This window comes from Pseudomyrmex gracilis, unplaced genomic scaffold (assembly GCF_002006095.1).
Source record: "Pseudomyrmex gracilis isolate BER0280 unplaced genomic scaffold, ASM200609v1 scaffold_10, whole genome shotgun sequence".
In the NCBI taxonomy this organism is placed as follows: domain Eukaryota; kingdom Metazoa; phylum Arthropoda; class Insecta; order Hymenoptera; family Formicidae; genus Pseudomyrmex; species Pseudomyrmex gracilis.
Genome location: NW_018020594.1, coordinates 1,452,457 through 1,474,085, shown reverse-complemented (window position 1 = coordinate 1,474,085; position 21,629 = coordinate 1,452,457). Strand labels below are relative to the sequence as shown.

Sequence of the window (21,629 nt, the reverse complement as noted above, 5' to 3'; positions counted from 1 at the left end):
TACTTGTCTATGATCTATTTTTCGAAAGAGGTAAGAACGGGGGAAAAACATATATTGATGCAACTCTCTTTCTCTCTTTCTCTCTCTCTCCGTCTGATGGAAGTTCTTAGAGATCGAGAACTTCGTATTTTGTAAGATTGTATTTGAAATCGAACGAGCGCATATATATCTCTTTCTTCTTTACAAACAACTCAAGGTAAAATATTGGTATCTCGAGCGGAAATAAAGCATCTGCGCGCGCGTTCGTCAATCTCTCGGTCTATATATAAACGATGATTTTTCTGCTTTTGATGGAAGATTTTAAAAGGGTCTACCTTTGAATTAAAAAAACGTCTCTGATATGGGGAGATTCAAAGACAAACACAGGGCAACAATTAAGCCAAGCACGCACGGAAGGATTTCAGCTGAGAAATTAAGAGCGTTTTTAACATAAAGAACGCAGCTGTTTGCCGGAGATGGTCATTAAAAAAAATTTTTTTTTTTTTTTTTTTAATTCTTTGTCACGGGGTTAAACACACCCAGAAAGTGAGTTTAAAGCGCAGCATTCATGCGGAATTTTCTGCTATATTATTGTGTTACTACTGAGAAAAAACTTCAATGTGATACTTTTGCTTTGAATTTATTTGTTCTCAAAAAAACAACCGTATGCGCACGCACACGCATAAAAGTACACATACAGAACTTTACGCTTCGTATATTCTGTACAAAGTGTGTAGTGTGTGTTAAAATACATAAAGCATTTCTAAGGAAATCTCAATTTTGTTCCGTTTCTATGAAAAACTGTTTTCATTCTCGTGTAACTTTCAAGTTTTTATTTCCTCAAAGTTATGTTTTATAATTTTTAATCAGAAGTTTTACTACTGCTAATGTAATAGATAACATTTGTGAATTCTCTAAATTAAAAAATGGTTTTGTTTTTTTATATCATCTATTTCGTCACGTATTATTTATGCAAAAAAAACCTCGCGACCTGATGCGAGTTGGTTTCATGAGCAAATTTTGAATTTGGCAAAAACGTGCACTTACATCGTCCGCGCGTTCACATGTTTTGTAAGAAAATCTTCACATGTTATTTTTTACTGTCTCGAAATACCGTGCGAAATTGCAATCTCGATTGCGCGCTGACATGCAATTTCTATCACATTGCGCCTCGCGCGAAACTGTAATTGTGTGGGTTAGAGCGATACAGAGAGTGAGTATTCATCACCGTGAAACACCGAGTTCCGCCAATAATAATCAGCCATTTGTCCGAAACGAAACCCGACGAGTAACTACGTACCGGCAACCATCTAATTGAAATTGGATGTACATTGCACTGAGACGTCACGTCATCTCTCCCACCCTTTCCTATTTACTTTGAGATGAAACAACACACTCGCAGAGATGCTTTTAACCACGCTCTAGCAAGCAGTCAACAACCATCTGTATACCTCTTTAAAGTTTAATTACCTCGAGTTCTTATAGTACCTTGCTGTACTTATGTATAAAAAAATGCGAATAAACACACAACATACTTGTGACTCGTTCAATTCACGTGTTGAAATTGCATCACCTGTGATTTTTTTCTTCGTATTCAAAATAACACATTGTTAATAAAATTAAATCAGTTTAAAAGATGGTGTACTTACGCAAATCAAAAGTTACGATAAATTACGATTATGATTTTTAACAAAATGTTTTACTTGCGAATGAAGTTAATTTAAAACAATTTCTTCAACTTGTTCTTGAAAATATTTTCTATTTTCTATTCGAGATGAGCTTCTTTTTACCTTTAAACTTTTGACACTTCCAAATAAAGCACGTATTGTATTGTGTACGTTTGTTCCATTTTCGCAATTCGTTTCAGGTACGTACTGTAGAAAATATAAGTTCAACTCCTGGAATCCTATTAAACGAGAAACATCCGCAGCATTCGGGTGAGTAAATACATCACCATGAGTAAAATAATACGCGATTGTAAAAGTTGAACCAGATAAACACATTGACATAACGCGCGCGGTAGGTATACCTATATATACATACAATATACATATATTTACAAACTTACATATGTAATACATGGGAACTGATTTGCATGTTAATAGTAATATACTGATATGTGTACGAAAAAATAACGCAATTCACAATATATAAAACGTGTAAAAAATAATCTTTCTGACAATTTACACGACATATTAACTTAGCTTGTAAAAGTTAGATTTTTTGAGATTTCGCTTTTTAGTTTCAATTTTCCATTTTTTTATAATAAAAAAATGCGTGTTATATCGAAAAATGACTGTTATATTGATAAAACTCGATATCGTTGTTTTCACATCTGCTGAAAAATATATCAGAAAGTTTTTCTCATTAGTTGCTCTGCACTTAAACACAAATTTTTTTATTCAACTTTAACTAAGATAATTAAAAATAGAGATATATTCGATAGCTCAAATATTTTACAAAAGCAATTTGTAATAATATAATAAAACATTTCACTAAAGTCGTTAAACTGTCTTAATAAATGCCTCACAACTGTGTGTGTGTGCATTTTATAAAAATATTTTTATTTCCGAATGTATGTGCGAATTTCATTTGGACAATCTCACAAATGTAAAGAGAACAAAACATTTTGTGCACAATTTTATACTTCGTTTGAGTTTTATACATGTGTATGTATTGTTTTTTTTTTTTTTTTTTTTTTTTTATATCAGTACAAAGTTAAATGTAAAACAGCACGATCGCATGACAAACATGTTTTACGCACAACAAAAAAATTATGATTACAGTGCGTGACAAAGGGCGCGGCCCTCTGTGGCTCGTAAATTTTATTACGGTGATAAACGAGTTTACGAAATAATTAGCAGAAACGCAAATGAAGGGATCATGAATGGTAAAAGATATATGCGTTAATATTTCATTGAAATAAATAAATAAAAATGGAAATAAATATGCAATTATACACATTCTAATTTAATGCAGCAACGTTTGTATGTGCGCGTGTAGTAGGATAAAAACGCGTTTTCTATATACCACACATGTGTTTATATTTCTTTTCCCTTGTTACTTTTTCGCTTTACTTAAAATCACTGTCAAGGATACAGATTGAAGAAATAACAAAATAATCTCACACAAGGGACCGGCCAAAACGTATTCGTCCGGCAAACTAGAAAATAAAATGGAATGGTATATAGAATGATGTTTTGTGCATCCATTTCTTCGCAGACAGACGCGCAGAATAGAGTTTCATGGTTGAAGAATTTGAGAAACACGTAGCGAAAATTGCAGAGAGAAAAACGTGAAAACACTTACGAAACGTGTCTCAATAAAACTGTTTGTTTACATACATTTCAAATAAGACACTGTACTTTTCGATTTATATTAACAACTTATTTTGTAGGTAAAACGCTATTGTCTATTACTTGCATTCAAATCGGAGACTTTCTGAAACTTGCGTTTGTTTGCAACATACACTCTATTAATAGATATACAATATATTTATATAAACAATAGATAAACAATATATTAATTATAGATAGACAATATATTAATAGATAGATACTATAACAATATATTTAAATATATTGTTTGCAAAAAATCAAAGCAAGTGTATAATAATGCTAAAACTACAGAAGATAATAAATTAAAATAAAAGTTAACCACATATGACAACTTTGAGTAACAAAACAATTAAAACTTCGCGCGCAGACATTTTAAAAGCGTAATAAAAAAAATATGTGCAAAAACCATCGAAATCGCAATTGCATAACATATACACGCATATTAAGCTGTAATGCAATTGTTCTAACTGCATCTATACTATCGGAATTCTCTGTTATCTACGTGTTGCTTTGAAAAAAATTTAATTTTGCATACAAAGAACGAGAAACTTTTTTTTATTGCAGCAATGTGGAATGCGGAAATAGAAAAAAACAAAAAAACAAAAAAAATAAAGAAGAAAGATAAAACCAAGCTCGAGAAATTTCTTTTGCAACCCGATGGAAATCCGATACCAATTCTACACAAAATTCAAAAGAAAGTTCTTGCGATTCTCTTGGTTTTTGCAGTGTTTTGCGATTTATTAGAACTAGTGAAAATGTTCTTTTCGAACGTCGTGTATTGTACGATCAAAGAGTAAAATTCAGATTTATTGTCGATAACATCACAAACAAAATAGTACTATCAATTATAATATTAATTTATTTTTATTATTATCAATTAAGCAATTTTTTGTTGAGTTTAGCTGAAGCATTTTTTTAACTTTAGTTACACTAGTTTTTCGATCACTGTGACAATCCTCCGTTCGTGACTTCTATCTATCGACTCTGAAATTGATCTGCGCTATCTCTGCCTATCGTTTTGCAGCTGCTATTTATTCAAAAATTTATTTTTACGCCATTGCATGTCGTGCTAATGTAACAGACACTTCTGTCAAGCGTATACGTTAGAGACGCTTACAGTATATACTTTCAACGGAAGTTTTAATTTTACTGGAAGTTGTACTGTACACAAATATACGCATCCGGTACGATAACTCATCGGGCAAAATAGCATCAATCATGAATTACACAAGGGATCTTGTGTATTCAAAGGCATGTAACGCGATTTCACGTTAAACGCCATGTTAATTGCCTATAACGATAATCGAACTGGGAGGAATTGTTGTGAAACATCGAGCACGTGGTACTTTGATGTCGCGAACCGTTGTCATACGCGCGCATGAATTAAATACTAGAAACAATCATCGAGAGCGAGTTTCGGGTACATCAGTCGCTGAGATTTTATTACCGTAACGTTTGTTCGTGGAAACTTGTCGGAATATCTGCGCTCGCAACTCTCGGATTTCGCTCTGGCTATCCCAAGTGTATATCTCAACTGACGCAAAATACATCTCGCAGAGATGTTGAAGCATTGTTGAATATCCACGGCAAAATTAATGGATGAACAGCGTGCTCCGCGAATTACATGAAGATCGGAGCGCTGAAAGGAACTTACGCGCGAAACACGTCTTTTGTGACGTCGTAATAATGGAAGCGCATCGCATTACGATCGATCGATTTAGAAACTATTAGCATGTGAACGTATTATGTATTATATCTAAGATGTGACGTAATTCAAAATTTTTTTATTTTTATTTTCATCGTCTCTTACGTAATATTTTCAATATTACAAATTTTTCAACAATTGTTTGAAAGAGAATCTATAAAAAAAAAGTTTTCTAGAACTCTGTCTGAGTCTTTTTTTCTGTCTCTATTAATATATTATCGCGATACAGATATGATTTAATTTAATAACACGAAAAAGTCAAAACACATCACTAATGCAGAGCAACTTAATTGAAAGTTTTAATGCGGGATCTGTTTGCGCGACACCGTCGCGCATGAAAAATATGCCAAAAATCCAGATTGACTGGCGTGAAGATTTAAATGTGTGATACTGCGTAGTTTATTTATAATTAAACCCTGACGCTCGTATAAGCGCGGTTATATGTAATATATAATAAATTAATGAATATAATGTAACTGACATTTAATTAAAGCTAGTATACCTGCATTTACCCATAATTATTAATAATTATTTTGCTACGGTAAATTGAATGCATATTCATAGAACATGTTTTATATATATATGTACATACTTCTATCTATTATGCATATATATATATATATATACATATATATATATATATATATACACATATATGTACATATATATATACATAATATATATACATATATATATATATGTGTATATTAATACATATGCACAGTAGATATTACGATAATCTTATAAAATGGATCACTCTCTTCGTTACATTTTTTCTAAATATTTTAAATTATGTGAAAAAATACATTGCGTTTTTCTCTACTCAAGATTATTTTAAATATATAATGTGTTTTGTCGCAACTGCAGAAATTAAAATAATTTTTATAAGCAATCAATTTATTAGAACAAAAATTTTGCCTTCCGTAAATAATGATTTTTTCTATATTATACTATATTATATTGTACTATATTATTTTTCTATATTATACTATACCGTTCTCTATATTATATTATTTAACTTTTTTCTATATTATATAAAAAGTTTTGCAGTTAATTGTTTTATATTTTCAACTCTGTAAGAGCTTCGTTGTAGAGCTAATGCATTTGTTACTGACGGCAAGTGAACTATAGAAACAATTGATAAAACCGAGACATACATGTTTGTAGATAGACAAAAAGAGAAAAAGAACGAGAGAATCGTCTTAATTCTGCTTGTCTTTAATTTATTTAATCAGGCTATTTTTCTGTTTGAGTAATTTGCGTTTGAAGTAATACCGGAACGACCCGCGTTGAGACATCTTGAGATAATATTTGTTCAGAATGGATCCGGACCCGAGCCCATTACGCAGACGCATTAATGCCAGATTAGTATAGCGCGTATGTAAACGACGGTATGTTATGGCAGTCAATTTTAGACTAATTAGGACAAAGTAAGAGTCTTGCTATAAGCTTAGATATGGATTAACGCAGACGGTAATGTGAATTTACTACGAGCGCTCTGTCTTCAAGTAACGACGAAAATGCGATCGCGTGTTAATACATACGTACTGTGTGACATTTTGCAAGTCGTCTTTGAAAATCGAGATCAAACTTTATTTATTAATCTAAGTCTAAATATCTCGTAAATATATCTCGTAAGTCTAAATATCTCATATATAAAAGTTTTTTTCAAAAGTTAATTTACTCATACGCGCGATGCATGTTTCTATAATTTCAAACACACACACACACACACACACACACGCGGTAGTAGTGCAGAGAGGGAAATAAAGTTACGGAAGAAATATATTCGCATTCGTCACGTTTATCAGAAAAATCTCGAGAGAAAATGAGCACACCAAGAGTAACAAATGAGGATGTTACGCGTTAATGCTTGGATATGCACGCGCTGCAAAAATATAGTCTGAATTGTCACAAGCAAAAGTCGTCGCAGCTTCTCTTCGAATGGGGCGTTTGCGAGAATATTTTCATTGTTCTTTCTTAAATCTAGCGAGATATTTTAATTGCTTCAGACGGAGTTTACAAAGGAGTATAAATTAGGTACATTCTTGGAAAATAACAATGAAAATGCGCGCGCATTCTAGTTTCACAACATGATTATGTCGTAAAACAAACGTGCATTATCATAAAATAGTCGTTTTCTTGTTAGAAGTTTCGTTTCTTCGATTAAAGTAAAACTCTTTTTTACAGTGCCAATATCAAGTTTGTGTTTTTTTTTTTTTTTTTTTTTTTCTATATGTGAAACTCCAGAGATTAATATCTAAACCGAATGGTTTTTTCTTCTCTCGTCAGCTATTTCTATCAATACGACTCTTCGTGTTTCGCTTGTCGAGTTTTGTTCTCGCGAGAGTCCTTTTGTCGACAAAACTTATTGTCCTCGCAATATCGCGATACATCGCTCGTGGAAGCGAGTAAATAAAAGAACCAACAAGAAAAGCGCACAAGTCTCGTGTGCAAGCGACACATAACACTTACACACACTCTACGCACTTTGGAGTCTATATATACACATATGTACAGTTTTGCAGCAAGATATACTATACACAGCCGAGTTTCAACTTTTCATACGCCGTTATTTGCTCGCAGGCAATGTGAGATATGAAGATCTAACTGATACGTTGTAGATATTCAATCTTGTCGTCGATAGTTTGCAAAACAATATATGAGTGAAGTACGCGTGATTATTTTGTTTTTATTTTTTTCTGAAAAAAAAAGAAAGAAGTTTGGCTTGTGTGTCGCCAATGAGAAGAATTTCTCCGACATGCGGAGATAAATATACGCGATACATTCGTGTGTCACATATTTTATGACTTATACATGCATGTGTGTCACAATTCGGTAAGTGTGCGTGACGACGATACTTGCTGACAATCTCGCGCACATGAAGAATACAACGTTCTGAAAATATTAAAGTTCCAGAGATCACTCTCATAAATTGCCCTTACAGAATCAACCCTCACGTAAAGTCCCATGAAGAAGTATCCCTTCTATATACAAGAGTGGTTCTGTGAAAAAAAAAATTCTCATATCGATCTTGCACGTGACTGGATGTCGCGCGCGGGAAACGCGATCCCGCGCTTGGATAATTTAACGTAGTGGCTGGGTTGGCTTTAAAGAACCATGCTGGGCTGCATATTTCATCGTTTATTGTCGCGCGCAGATAGCGGTGCATAAAAAAGCACGAATGTTTTTTAATCCGCGGAGCGATGCTACGTATCTCGACGAACTGCAACCGCCGCCACCGCCGCCGCCGCCGTTGCCGCCGCCTCCACTTCCGCGAGGCGCGATTTTACTTTGTTTCCCGCATTCCATTTTTACCGCAACTCCCCTTTATCTTCTTCTTTCTCTCTCGTTCTCTCTTCTTTGTGTTTTATGCGTCCTCTTTGCACGCACTTTAAAATTAATTCGAAAATGAAACCGAGACCAACACCGCGCGCGATACATTTTGCGGTCATACAAACGAACGAACTCGCAATATCTCTGCTCGTAAACTGATATTCATTTCTCCGCTGTTGCAATTTGTGAAAAAAATGCGATTTCAAATAGTGCTAAATCGCAGTTAGAGCAAAAGTTCACACATTATCGAGTTCTTTTTTGTATAAATAATTATTAATAAGTAAAAAATTGTCTTAATAATTTATTTTAAATCCCAAATGTTAGAGCTCTGTAGAAATTTCATTCATTACATTATTATAAAATAAATATGTTATTATTCTTCATGAGAAAATAATAAAATATTAATTCAAGACTATATAACAATATTTGATTAAAATATCAAATAATTAATTTTCAAGAAATTCGTGACTGAAAATAACTTAAATTTAGCTTCAGAAGAAGCAATAAGTAACAATATAATTAAAATATACATTTATACTTTTGTGTGAACTTTAAATAAATCTTTAACATAGAATCTTGAAATTTGTATTAAAAGGAATATTTAATGATGCAAAACAAAAAGAAACGATTGCAATACATATCGCTGGGAAGAAAGATATCTGTCGCGGTAAAATGGGGCAGATACGATCAAACGATTTTTTTCTTATTGACTGCCGCAAGGTTCGCTGCCGTAATTGCATTGAAATTGCGACAAAAACAAAAGATGCACGTCATCATAACAATCGATCAATAACTGCGGCGCGGCCCGAATTATAAACACTGTTACTCGCTGTTAGTTCGAGAAGAAGACACAGTATTTCCGCCGCAATTATAGCAGCAGGTAGGAGACCATAACGCATATCGCGCATGTTCTATTATTCAGATAAATGAGGCGGAAGTGAATTCTCATTTGACCGAGACGCATGCGCCATGTTAGCTTCGTACATACACATAACGTGATGAAGTAGTAGGAGTTTCTCCTGGACGCGATAAATAAATGTCGCCACGTAGTGTTAATTAAAAAGTTCTGGGCGGTCCTCTACGTGCTGAATACGACGATTGCATGTATGCCTCAATTTCTCGCTCACGATTTACATAAAACATTGCTAAACTACGTTCCCGTCGTTCGTTACTTCTCATTTACGTTTCCTCTCCTTCAATCCTACCGAGGTATTACAGCGAATTTATTTGATATTCAAGGTTGGGCAATCATTGAAATGAGTAATTGAAAATTTGAAGAACGTGCAATTAAATATTAAATAAATAAATATTTTGTACGATTGCGACAGTTATTGTTACAACAAAAATAATTATTTACCTAACATTTTTCATGTGTCTGTTTTACAATACCGAAACACAGCAATATTGTCGTACAGCACATAACAAAGTTTAAAAATTTTTTATATATTATTATTTTATATTTTTTGATATATATTACTCTTTCGGATAAATTTCTGCTGCTTAATTAACTTAACAAAAGTGAAAATGAAAAATAAAAATCTCAATTCTTGAAATGAGAAAATCTTATGTTTTAATTTTATATAATTTTACAAACACTAATTGCAGTACATATACACGCTGCAATGTGTAAACAGCTTTCTCGCTTGTAAATCGATTCTCGTCTCCTTTAAACGTGCACACGAAGTCGATAAATACATGAAACTCGTTAAATACTGCAAACATGATGAGAGCACATAAGAAGATGAAATATTTGATACACTCCGTGTTCTCATGCCAGCATCACTTCAGTGTGTACGTGTTCGCAAAAATGTGTATTACAGTCAGCGACATTCTTTTCTTTATAAGACCAAGTTTCCTTAACGTGCTACGTTTGTGACACGTGCCTGGAATATAAGGATTTTCACAAAGACAGAGAGAGAGAAAGAAAGAGAATTTCTGAGTGCTTCGAGAGAAAAATCAGACCACTGACAATCCGAGAATACGTTATTCGCGAAAATACGTGTTTATTTCACACGGAAGCCGAAAAACGAGATAAATCCGGAAGATGGAGATCTGATGTGATGAAGGAGCTAATCGCTTTTGCTCAACGAGCGTTTCGCTATTTTGTTTTCGCTGATATAACAAAGTCAGAGGAATTAGACTCGGTCTTGCTAAGCGTATCTTTCCGAGATGAAGAACCATCTTCGCTCGGTGCTCTCCAATTTTCACCTTGACGACACCCTTGGGGCTCAATTTGCGTTGCCCGGGAAGGGCTTGTCAGTCTCGCTACATACAACCGGTGAGCATCGTGCGATGTCTACTTAAATATTTAACAGGGTGCAAGAAGGAGAAAAGTGTGTGCGAGCTGGTTTACGACGGCATCGTCAAAACGCTTGCGAGGAGGATGCACCTCGGTGCGCAGCCAAGAGGAACATGCGCGACACTATTAAGACAACGCAAGCTGTTGTATCCTACAAGTAGCTTCGACCCGGCTGCAGCCGGGTTTTACGATCGCCACGCGTGGATTTTCACGCAAACATTACTGATGAAACGAGTACTTGAAAAACTATCGCACGTTATAGCGACACAATCTCTCATGTAATAAATGAACTATAGAACGTTCGCGTGATAAAAAAAAAAGTTATCTAAGACACAATAAAATTGATAAAACTTTGTATGCGCTTTTATACCTGTTATCTCATTTCACATACTTCGACAACATTCTCTCTCTTGTGTGTAATGAAACTTTTCACTCATCGATTTTTGTGTAACTTTCGTATTGTTTATTCTCTGTGAAAATTTATTCTAACTGAATATTTGATGAAAAATACAATTTAGCGCGCGAGGTACGCTCGAACGAGTGACAAAACTGCTAACAGATACTTCAGGTTTATTTTCATTCTCTTTACTTTCTTTGTGAATAATTAAAACTTTCAAAATACAACCATTGTCGTAAAATACACAACAAGTTACACAACTTCGCCGTAACGATTTTATCCGTTTTCGTATTATCTGCAAAAAGAATTTTATCGAGACAAACCTAATTCCGCACTAAACCATGATGAGCACCAGTTTCCATGTTCCCGGGACTATACTACCATTTTGCTTCTTCGTCACGTGAGCAGAGCATAAATGGATTAATTATATCCGGGAATATAATCGAGCAGTTAATTCCGTTCGTCCGGAAAGCTACGTGACCATTGTAAGTCGAAGAACAGGAGATCGAGATAAATATAGAAACACAGCAGTTGTTTCGGTATATTTTACGCCTTCAACGGGTAAGACTTGGCTGTTCCCCCAGGATGTAACCCGGCTCATTTATTCAACAAGCTTTTGTTTGCCGCTTCGCGAAGTTCTATCGAACTTGACAATATATATATATATATATATATGTATGTATACGCTTGCGACGGTTGTCAACAACGAGAACTGTCAGCATCAATATGAAATCTGGCGTATATGTTTCGTAACTCGCTACGTCATCAATGATTATTGATATTTTAATATAAATGGTTTTTTTACGAGAGAAAGGTTTTTATTTTCTTTACATACATGTAAACACTCTTTTAAAAAATTGTGTTAATTTATTCTTTTGATTTTTTCTGTTTACATGTACATACAAATATTATTTTTTATTTTATGTCACACTGTTATTCGCAAAGCGATTCGATGGCGATATTTCCGACGGTGTTGCGTTAAAGCTATAGTGCGATTTCGAAATATGTAAAAGTAGCTTAGACTTGATGCATGCTAATATTGCGCCAAGAGTCAATTGGCGCAGTCAAGCAAAGACAATTACTTATTGTTCTTATTGACGAACGATATACAATCTATAGCCATTGCTTATATTTGTTAATATATTTTCATTATATGATTCAGCAGAAACAGTAATAACGAACAATATTATTTATTATTAATTAAAATTCTCCATCTAATTATTGAGGCCAGGATAATGCAATTCTCCAGAACATTTGTTTATACTTAATTAATTATAGTTATATTGTGACAGTCTACGTTACATATTTAAATTATATAAACTATTTTTCGAAAATAAACGTGCTTTTTATATCAAAAAGACTTGAAGTCAACTAAAAGAAATATTTGCTTCGATACTCTCTCTTAATACTTAAATACATTTGCGAAAAATATGCGCAAGTGTGTTTTCTCGCTGTCTGGGCAAATATTCTTAAACATCATTAAGCTATCCAAGTCTTGGTTTATTCTTCTGTGGAAAATAAAAAAGCGAAAAAATAATGGATGACTGGCCGGGATTCAAATCCGGATCCTTTGCTTGCCAGACAATAGATTTTGCTATTACGCGACCTCTTACGAATATAATACTATTTGAACATGAATGTGTATCTAACGGCGTTAACATGCAAAAACTGTAGCTTTAATATCTGAAAATGTGCGAATTTTGCATACATTTGAAAAAAAATCCAATAATCAAAAATTTACATATGTGAGAAAGACATTCAATTTCTCTGCTTTTTTTTGTATAACGCGCAGTTTAAGGTTTGGTCGTTTCTTCAGAAGTTTAATCCGGCTTTCAACGGTCAACGAGCTTTTGTTCATCGCTTTACGAGGTTTCATTGACCTCTCGCGATGTAACGCTCGTAACCTCCTCCGGAACGTTGCCCCCCGTCGAACAACAATGCGCGTGCTATTATTTTTATTTTCTTCTTACACATGCCGGCACTTTATCATTTAGTCCAGACATTTCAGTATCCCGCGCGGGAAAAATTTTGTACACTCTCCTATTGCGGTTTGCATACTTGGAGCGGGATTCAGATGCATCATTGTCACGTCAGAAATGTAAACGATAATTCATTACCGAGTTTCACCGATCTGATTTGCATCAAGAAGATTTAAAAGAACTGTCTGCTTATTGTGCAATATTTAATAGGAGTTTACACGAACAACAATACACATACAACAATATTTGTTTTGCGACGCACTTTTTCCGCAAACAAATACGCAAAGAATTTGAAAACATTCGACATCGAAACTCGAACAATTGTGTGACGTCGAAAATTCGACCTCGAATTCGCAAGTTGGATAATGTCATTAAAGCGGCGCTCGAGGGTCGTGATTTCAGTTCGGTTCGTGTATGAAGTCCGTACCTGCCATTAACCTTAATGCGCTATCGTTAGAATGTAATTTTCGTCGAATTTCGAAGACACTTGTCGTCAACATTGTAACAATTGCAATGCTCGCGATTGAAACGTACTTCTGTGAGAAAAGTCTTCGCTCAAATCCAGGATTGATATGTTTTAAATAAACACTTATGATTAAAACACTAGTTTAAAACATGTTTAAATCTACTAACATTTTCAACATACATTTTTTCTTAAACATGTTTTAAACCAAATGTTTAAAACGACGCTGATTGGCTTGATTTATTCACTAATTACTCCTTTATTACATGTAATAGAAAAAAATGGTTCACGACTTTTCGACTCATTTTTACTCTTTCTACCTGCCTACGAGAGATTTTACACTAATTGTCGGGCACCCTGCATATAATATTAAAATAAATAAATATTTATGTATTATAATACGTCATTAAATAATAACAAATATAAAATTATTGCTATACTTTAAAGAACATAATTAGAAATATGTATTAATATAAATACTGGTCCAATAAAGCAGTTGAATTAGAAAACACTTATGTCACGGATTCTGAAAAAGTTCTTTTTTTTTTGGTGCATTATTTTTTTAATTTGGGATTACACCCGAATTAATTTTTGAAGGCCCGATTTATTAGTTCGCCGATAAACCGATAAACTCGGTTGAAGGGGACCGGGCCCGGAAAAAATCCTTATCACCTTCCTCCAGGTGGTGAGCGGATTCAAGAACTCGGGACCTCCCGGGTTCGCAGACCGTGCACTCAGGCCGCGAGACCACTGGGTCGGTCCTCAAGTGTTGGTACATTTTGCTATCACAAGAGGATTTCAAATAATTTTCGACATTTACTTGAAATTGTCCGGCAAGATCGATATCGTCCATGTTGAAAAACACATTTTAACTACAATTAAATCTTTACGAGAAGGTATCATACAACGTGCGGCTATTACGAGCGCTATTATTTCTTCTTAATTGCGCTGATATTTCTCGCGACACGTAACGCTTCTCAACTACATCGGCTTTGCTGCGTTAGATGGCAGCTATTTTATCCTATCCGCATCGCGTGTCGCTACGTGATGCCGATGTTGATGCTACACGTGGCCGGATTCGCGTCGCCGAAGAGACAATCTCGCGACTTTATTGTATGTGATCCTAATGTTAAAATACAACGAAACGGTTCTAACCGTTTCCCGCATAAGCGATTCTTGACATTAATAAGTCACGAAGCAAACAAAACGTTATTTTTACGCTATGACATTAAGTCGAATCTATCTGGAGATAAAGTTTTCCAACCGTTGCGAAAACCGTTGTAGAAGATAATTGAAAAGAAATCGATATTTTCGATATCAGTTCGATTGATTGAGTTTTGCGATCGCTTTTCCTTAAAATGCACAAAGCATTGTTGTTTCTGTTTCTCCTCATAAACGGATAGTTTCTCAAACCTAAAAAAAAAAAAAAAAAAATCTGTTTTAGTATATTGTGGAAAAAGAAAACATGTGTGCACGTGTTATCGTTTTGTTTTCTAAACTATTACACACAGAGTATTTGCATATGTGCGCGCCGTACGCATTCTCGTCGCAAACTACGGAGAAAAACATAACGTTGTATCGATTTTTAATTATTACGAAGCCATGACCGGAGCCACTGGCTGATCTAGCTGCAACAGCGGCAGCTGGTCTCGTTTCTGTCCCTCTTCATCTCCCATAAATATCCATCATCGTGGAATTGGCGCACTCAAATGCGAAAATCACTAGTATTTTGCGCGAGAAATTAATTCTCGTGACACACGCTGCTGCAGTGAAAATCAATGCCGGAAAAGGTAATTAGGATAATCGGCTATTTCTGAGCTATATCGGGAACAATTTAATGCTCCACCTACATCGACAGATACCGTGCAATTAATTCGGTCATTCATACACGCGCACTGTACTGCGACATTTGGCGAGTCAGGTGAAGCTTACAATAATCGAAACAATTGTTTGTTAAAGAGTGCGCGTCAATATGTCAGATAAAAAAGCGCAAATTGAAACATGTGTAGCTTCCCTTTGCCCCAGCTCAGCGTGAACTGATTCCTACGTGCAATGTGAAACTTTTGTAGCGAGAGAACAAAATTATTATACTCGATAACAAATTTGTTAAACTTTTTAATTATTTGCGAATAAAGTCTTTTGAAATAGAAGCATATCTTTACAATACAAGAAATGTAATTGTCACACTATTTAGATAAGTTAAAAATTTCAAATTGAAAAACTTTGAGGTTGTAGGAAATACTATTTTGTGTGTGTGTGTGTATACTGGATTTTATATTAAAATTTATTATAATTAAATAAGTTTTGCGCGCGCATGTGAATATAAAATAATATAAAAAAACTTTTTATAAATACATACACATATATACATATTTATATACATGTATATATAATTTTGTCACAAAGATTCTTTTCATGAAGTTGTCAAGAATGTCGCAGACCGATATAGATTATTGCAAAACCGTTATTCTTGCGCGTATTACTAGAGATCTTTCTGCCGCGGAAATAGAATTGCCGCCGTTGTTGTAAAACTGCTGACGTGTAATTCTAGTCACATTTCAACCAAAATCCGAGATATATCGGTGCAGCGAATAAAACTTGAGCGGCATTCGTGTCACACCTACTATGCCAGATATACGCTATCGGAAATCGTTATGGCTTGCACAAAGCTTATACCGAAGATAAATACGAGGAGTCGCGCGATGAAATGCAATTGAAATTATAATTTACGTTGCAGAAAACTTGCGAGAAGAAAAGAGAAAGAAAACAAAAAGAAAGATAAAAAGCGAGAGAGAGAGAGAGAGAGAGAGAGAGAAAGAGAGAATTATTTCTAATCTGTCGTATATAATTTTCGAAACATCTGTGCACAGATTGAACGGCGGTTTTTTCATCTTGGCTTCGTCCGAATTTAATAATAAAAAAAGGGGTAAAAGTCTCATTGCTCGTTAAAACGCTAGATCGGCTTCGACTATAAAACGTGGCCGGCAGTTGCGCGTCACGTAATTAAAAACTTAGTAGCTGCTTATATGTCCTCTATATAGTAACGAATTTCATCAGGGTGGCTCGTAAATTGCGCACCTACGACGAAGCTATTAACCGCGCGCCACATGATCCACATATACGCGGTGTCGATTATGTGCATATTAGCACACAGTTGCTTTACCATTGCGCTCGTAGTAATTACGTGACGCAAACAATAGCAATGCGGAGAGTGGGGTACAGATGAAAATTATTGCATTAGTTGGATATACACCGTGTTCAAACGGAATGATTTGTGTTAACGGCGGTTATTAACGATCGAAGCGTTAGATATCACAACGCTCACACGAAGCGAACAAAAGAAAGCGAAAAAGAGAGAGAGTGAGAGAGAGAGAGCGTTCTATATAATAATTTTCCCGATGGCGGGACTATAATCTTCTTTTATGGTTATATCAAGAACGTAATATTAGATAAGCAACTTACATGACAAAAGTCAGATGATATTAAAAAAATTTACTTTGTGACATATTCCGATAAGACTTATTTAATTCCAATAGAAATGATATGTAAAATTTCAAACACTCTCTTCTTACGAAATTTCTAATGAAATACATTATTCAGTGTAATCTCATTTGAATTTGATACTCAACAAGCAAAGCAATTTGATTCTCTTTGTAATGTAACGTGTCTAACGCAGTTTGAGTATCATTGATCAATCTTATCATCTGATCTGTGTGATAGTGGAACTCTCTTGTTCTCTCTCTCTCTCTCTCTCTCTCTCTCTCTCTCTTTCTTTCTCTCTGTCTGTATCTATCTCTATCTCTCTCTGAGCAGCCACAAACGCGGCAGTTTACTCTCACAATTAGTTTGCGATCTGCGAATCGCCTTTGGCAGCTAGACGTGTCGGCTAATGAATGCTCCAGAGTTCCGGCGCCATTATCGCAGACTGTATTGTCTCGGTGTGCGTGGGCTCCGCGATGGAGAGTCCCGTAAATATTTTACCTGTCTAATAAGATTAGCCAGTGAGGCGAATGCGGAGTTGCCATTAACCGAAGTGATTTGCGGAACATTTCAGACTACTCGCCACGAAGAGGCAATCGTGGTAAACCCATTCTCGCACCAAACGTTCACTCACATCGCGTCGTCGTGCGGATATTTTATGCGATGCTATGTATTTTTATAAAGTGTTTAAAAAATAAATGTGTTCCTTGAAAAGGGAATATAATTCCAGTTTGTAAATATACATATCGAGTCTCGATGTTTGCAGTGTAATTTTCTGCGATGATAAATTAGTCTGTTATAAATATTATCCGACTGTTTACTTTCTACTTGTTTTTCTCGTGTTAATTTAGGTGTGTATAATAAAAACAACTTTTCAATTTAAACAGAAATAAACAATGACGTCTCGATCAGTTGCATCAGATCACATTGTATATTCAGTACGAAACAAAATTCACGCTCACGCGACGTGTCAGTTGCAATAAAGAAGCAAAAAAATATTTTTACTCAGCCGATGACAATTAATTACGTAGCGCAATCATTTGGCGTTCAATGTGATGTATGCAGTTCCGTAATGTCGATTGTGAGAATCATGCTGCTACGCGAGAGAATTGTAATTGGACGGCTGCGAAATATTTTAATTTTACTCGCGGGAGAAAAAAAAACGACCGCTGCTAATCCTAGTTAACATCACGGAGAGTTCCGGCGCTAATTGTTATTTACAACCGGCGGAGGTGCACGCGTGAGTCTTTTTAACGACGGTCCAAGGCATCAATTATAATATACGCGTATGTTTAAAATAGTAACTGTACGATTATGGCTTTTCCTAGTTTAGACTTTCCCTGCTCCCGCGGGGAATAATCGTATAACCGAGGGGTTATCGTATTAACTACACGGAAGACTTCACAAGAGTTATTCATTCTTGTTAGCGTGCGTTATGCATATACTCACTGAGAAGCGATCCGAACTTTTTAATTAGAGACGGATCTTCTGTGATGATGATCAATTCATTCAAGTAATATTCGTAGACAAAATACTATACTTTAGAGAAGAGTTCATATACGTAAACTTAATTTGCAGATAAATTTACTTTAGAAATGACTTTACAGTAGATGTGAACAATACAACAAAACTGCAATTTATATCACTTTAGAATTTAATTTTAAACTCTATTGTGTATATAATTAAAGTTTATATAATAATACATATTTTAATACGTATTAAGTTTGCAATATATCTTTCAAGTTTAAAAAAAAAAGAAAATAACTTGTTTTATTCAGGAAGAGATAAGTAAAATCTTATAAATCTTCGTAGCCATAGAGATCAGATTTTCTGAATTCAAGAAATCTTTATCTTCTACGTGAGCTGCTACTATGAAATATGAGTGTCAGGACCAAAGCTACTAACTCCCGCGGCAAATCTAGGGTGACCAGGTGCTTAACCTGCGGAGACTTAGACCAGAATTTAACCCGGATTATTATCTGATATACTCGACTCTGTGACTACGAAGTTGCTTTGTACACGCAACAGTGTTTCAATTTCTCATGCAGTTTATCTTAAAAACACGGAGCAAATGTTATCACGTCTTATTTTTACACATCGTACGTCACATTTTTTACAAATCGTGCGCGAGTGGTAAACAGACAGTATCAGTTTAGTGCATGTGTTATTCACGTTTAGAAGCAAAAAGTTGCAAAGTTGCCGCGAAAGTGCCGTGCATTAAGACAACCGCAGATAGATTGATAAGTATGTTTTGCAAATATCTAATACGGAGTTTATTTTTATAAATTAAACAATATAATAACAAGCAAGACCGAACTGTCATATCTCATTTCATGAGCTTTTCTTTGTACTCATATAAAACCTATTTTTTTTTTCTAAGAAAAATACTACTTGTGTGATATTACATAATATATTATTTCACAGACGCTCATTTACGTACAATCTTTTATTTAAAAAATGTAAATTTGTATCAACCTACTTATAAATAATACTACAAATTTATATTTACTTCATAATCTTATTTATTAAATTTTTCTTTCGCAATCTTAAAACCATCGTACGCACAATTGCATAGCATAAGATAATTTGAACCAGTAGCATCCGCCATAAAGTTGCCGTAATGATTTACGTAAACACTACGCTAGATGCTTATTTATTCAAATAATTTTACGCTGTGCATTTATTTGTTTACGTAGATGTGCGTAAAAAATGTATTTCAAACAATAAGTAAAAATTTGTACTGTTTCTCAGAAACACACTTGTTTTTTTAAACGCATAAAATAGTTTTAAATTCCGAAGTTTAAGAGCATTAATATTTTAAGGAAATATCATCGTAACAGTGGTAGCGACTAGAAAGAAAAATATCGGGTTTAACGGTATGATACACGGCGAAAACTGTCTGGAGGGATAGAACTATAATAATACGTAGACAAAGAGGACCATTAGCAACAAGATTTAACACTGCCTGCAATTTAAAATATACGAAGCAATTTTGTTTCCGGTGCTTTATGTCATAAACACAAATCCAGCCTAAGGCTATTTCTCGAAGGTGATATAAGCAATTAATAATAACACATTTCAGTATCAATGCCCATCGAAATATTATTGTGTGCTACTTTATATACATATTTAGATCAGTCACTTTATTTTAGTCACTGCCTTCAATAAAATAGCAATTAAACTTTAAAACATATTTTAAGTTAACAAAATCTCTTAGTGTGTATTTTTGACTAGAAATACTTGTAACAATTTAAAATTGCATTAATTTAAAAACTTGTGTGTATTTTTTATACAACTTTAAAATTTTAATAATTGCATTTTTTGAAAAATTTTTGTGATAATACATGTTATAATTTAATTTTAATTCTATTTTAATTTTTGATAATATTTTATTTTTTATTTTATTATAATTTTCAATAATATTTTAAAATCTTATTACAAAAAAACTAACTAACTTATCTTTATTGACGCTCGGAACATAAAATAAAAACATAAAATTATTATCTTATCGTAACTTTTTATTAGAAAAAATAAAATAAAATAAAAAATAATAAAAACGTGTGTAGTCATATTAATGATTTTATAATCATTATTTTGTTGTTTGGAAATTTCATATTTTCAGAAAATTGTCGCATGTGACACACATAAGTTGGGTGTATGCAATTTTCCAAAATTTTTGGCGGAATAAATCCGATAACGTTTTATTGCGCGCGACGAGTACGATGGTGCTCGTGCCTTCGATGAGATCGTAAATGTTCACGTATATCACTGGAGCAGAGAACGAGGTTAAGTTTGGTAACGATATTTCGCGAAGCTCGTTGCACGTTTGCGATCCATCCCTGGCAGAATGAGATTATTTCAACCGCAAAATCCATCCTTGATTCTGACACTGACTTGATCGCAATTGTAATGAGTAATTTGCACCACTTGCGTTATTGTAAATATAGATTTTACAGATGAAATTTCTGACAAAGACATCAAGTTATATATTTTTTACCAAAACTATCAATCATAACTTTCTACAGATATTTCCATTTATATGATTTAAAAAACTAGTATACTCCATTAACGCGAGTCTTCCTATTAAAAATCGCCTTGGTTTCAAAATTTAAAAATAAATATCTCAAGCAATATAAAAATATGCTCAAGCTGTTTTTAGAAAAAAGAAAAAGAGAGTATTATTATAAGTACCATGTAAGAGAAAGTGTAGCATAAGTTTTAATTATAACATATATTAATAATCATACAATTATAATACAAGCTTTTCTTTATGCAATACTTATAGAAATTTCTATAAATAAAATATATGTAGATAAAAAGCTATAAGAAAGTTATCATAAGAAAATATCTTAACAAAGCCAACAAGCATAAAAAAGTTAGCCATAAGAAAATATTTTAACAAAATATTTAAAAAATATTACTCTTAGTATTTTTCTTAAATAACATTTTTTTTTTTACATCAACATATGCAAGAAAACAAATCTGTACTTGTATCTTTGTATACTTTATATAAATTAATGATTTTCTATTGAAATAACAATAGAAATTTGTTCACGAAGAGTCTGGAAAAGTAGAAGTCGTGATCAATATTATATTTATATTGTCATTTTATATATCTATATATATATACATATATATATATATATATATATA

General features: G+C 33.9%; 1 protein-coding gene across 3 annotated transcripts in view; it reads left to right on the top strand.

The window, feature by feature from the left end:
• The window catches only part of LOC109862347 (slit homolog 1 protein), a 95,978-nt gene that overhangs the window by 49,605 nt on the left and 24,744 nt on the right, over positions 1–21,629 (top strand). The window contains exon 1 of one of the 3 annotated variants that reach the window (XM_020442392.1): positions 1,867–1,916. The exons of 1 other annotated variant lie outside the window; for it this stretch is intronic. The gene's annotated coding sequence lies outside the window, so the exon portion shown is untranslated. Of the gene's footprint in view, positions 1–1,866; positions 1,917–19,137; positions 19,221–21,629 lie in introns of those variants that run through there. One more of the 3 variants, XM_020442377.1, reaches the window with a different exon arrangement.